General features: G+C 49.4%; 1 protein-coding gene across 7 annotated transcripts in view; it reads right to left on the reverse strand.

The window, feature by feature from the left end:
* The window catches only part of Smarca2 (SWI/SNF related, matrix associated, actin dependent regulator of chromatin, subfamily a, member 2), a 171,675-nt gene that overhangs the window by 166,063 nt on the left and 3,324 nt on the right, over positions 1-2,288 (reverse strand). Inside the window, exon 1 of one of the 7 annotated variants that reach the window (XM_015492885.2) lies at positions 1,798-2,149. The exons of 5 other annotated variants lie outside the window; for them this stretch is intronic. The gene's annotated coding sequence lies outside the window, so the exon portion shown is untranslated. Of the gene's footprint in view, positions 1-1,797; positions 2,150-2,288 lie in introns of those variants that run through there. One more of the 7 variants, XM_048806848.1, reaches the window with a different exon arrangement.

Below are 2,288 nucleotides of genomic sequence, written 5' to 3' on the forward strand. Positions count from 1 at the left end.
TCCCCTGTTGTGCCTTGAGAGACGCCGACCACTCTACGATGCTTTCATTTTTTTTTTTTTTTTTGGTCAATTCTAAGCCTCAGGTGTTGGTCAAAGCACTTTTCAAGAAACTTGATGAGAAATGCTCAAAAACCACTTTAAAAACGAACAAAAGAAAAGATCTAAGGCTGCTTTGAACATGCTCTTGCGGTGAATATTTTCTGTGAAACACCACAGTGAAGCTAGTGCCAATGCTGGGATGTAACTGATATAACTCATAAGAGAAAGGCTGCACTGAAGAAAGCCCTCCTTCTCTTGCCCTGGAGGGTTCTGATACCCCAATCCCTAATTTATTTTAAAATGTTCTTTACCAATATAGTATCTCTCTTTAATGCCATCAACAAGGTAGGTGGACCTCTGATCTACAGAGGAAGTTTTTTTCCCTCAGTCTACTTTAATAAATAGCTTTTGAACCTAACAGGTGTCTCTAAATCCCCTTTTCCAATAGTAAACATCTGAGTTAAAAAGGAACATTAAAAAAGAAAATCTGGGCTAATAAAAGGGCAATTAGATTTCTACAAGAAAAAGTGTGCCCCAATTTGCATAACAATGCACCAACTAGGATTCAAACCTGCCACACTTCACCTGGGTGCTACCAATAGTACTGAAGCCTAACAACTGCAGTGAGGCCAACAGGCTTCAGGTAGTGACCCTCCAAGTAACTGGTAGAAAATACTACTGAAAACATCTGCTTGTGCATATACAAATATATAAACACACACACAGCATCAGGCATGGTTTTGTTTTGTTTTGTTGGTTTTTTTTTTTTTTTTTTTTTTTTTGAGTAGAGTTTTAAGGGATTTCTGAGTCCTACCTGGGTAGGTGGGCAGGAATTTTCTGCTACTCAACCCCCAAACAACAACCCAAGCAATCTCACCGTTCACAGGAGCATTCTGTTCATACAAGCAAAGAACACAACCAGGTGTAAATTCAAAAAGTCCTTTGAAATGGAAGTTTAAGATTTAACTCTGCTATTAGGAACGCAGGGACGTTAAAAATAACAACTCAATGCAGTAAACAAACGTGTATCCTTAACGTCTTCCTTATGCTTCAACGTTACACATACAAAGGAATACAGGTCTACATAATAACCAGAAAGGAGACAATGATGACAGCTCTCCAAAAAATCACGAACCCGGCTAGATTTGCTTTATCAAAAGCACCAGCCTCCATGACATTAGGGAAGAGGAAAATGAGGAGACAACCTAGCAAAACTCTCCCAAAAGTTATATAAACAAAGGAGGGAGAAGCCCAGTGCGGGCTTTGCACCCATGTGCTACTAAAATTACATAACACTCAGTGCAGACACTGAATAAGGAATGGATTCTGCACAACACCCCCACTCCCTCGACTCCAAGCCTTCGTCCTTGTCTTAAAACATCCAAATGCTTGCTTGGCAAGAGCGAGTGGACAACTTGGAATATTTATTTTATTGCTAGAGTAAATCCTGCGAGAGTTGGAAACACATTTAGGCCCGAAGTTTGAATGTGCAACAGCCGCTGGGAGCCGCGACTCACACTCTCTGGACCTGGAGGAGAAAGAACTGACAAGCGACAGCAGCCGGCAAGGCCTCCTTCTTCTCCCTCGCGGTGCCTCCCGCTGGAAAGTTTTCCACGCAATCCATCGAAGGACAAGGAGCCCATTTCCCCCGCCTGCCTGACTTTGCAGGAAAGGCGAACCGAGAGACCGGAGGGGGCCGGCAAGGAAAGAGCTAAAAAGCTCCGCACGCAGCGGGCGGCGGCGGCGCAAGCTCCTTACCTGAGGGACGCGGAACAAAAAGGGGCGCGGGGCTTGCGCAGCCAGGGCGGCGGCGCAGGCGGCAGTAGGCAGCGGGTCTCAACGCTGCAGCCCTAGGCCGGCGCCCGCGGCCCGGCCCCCGCGGCGGCCGCTTCCTCCCTCGCGCGCGTCATGTCACGGCGATCAAACATGTCTGTGTGCGCTTCGCTGCTGTGACTTCCTGATTCTCCGCGGCTCGCGCGCGCACACACACACTTACACAGCCACACGCACACGCCACCCCCACCAGCCCTTGCCACCGAACCTCGCCTAGTCCCCCCCCGGGCTCCCAGGGAGGGCGCGGGCGGGAGCCGCTATCAGCGCGCTGCTCCCGAAGCACTGGCCCCGGCGCGCACAACACACACTCACACTCACGCGCAGACACACTCGCGCCTGCCCCGAGGGCGCGGAGACGCGAGCCGCGGGATCTCACCGCCCCCTCCCACCCTCCACCACCTTAGCTGCCTGCCCAA

Source organism: Marmota marmota, unplaced genomic scaffold (assembly GCF_001458135.2).
Source record: "Marmota marmota marmota unplaced genomic scaffold, marMar, whole genome shotgun sequence".
NCBI lineage: Eukaryota > Metazoa > Chordata > Mammalia > Rodentia > Sciuridae > Marmota > Marmota marmota.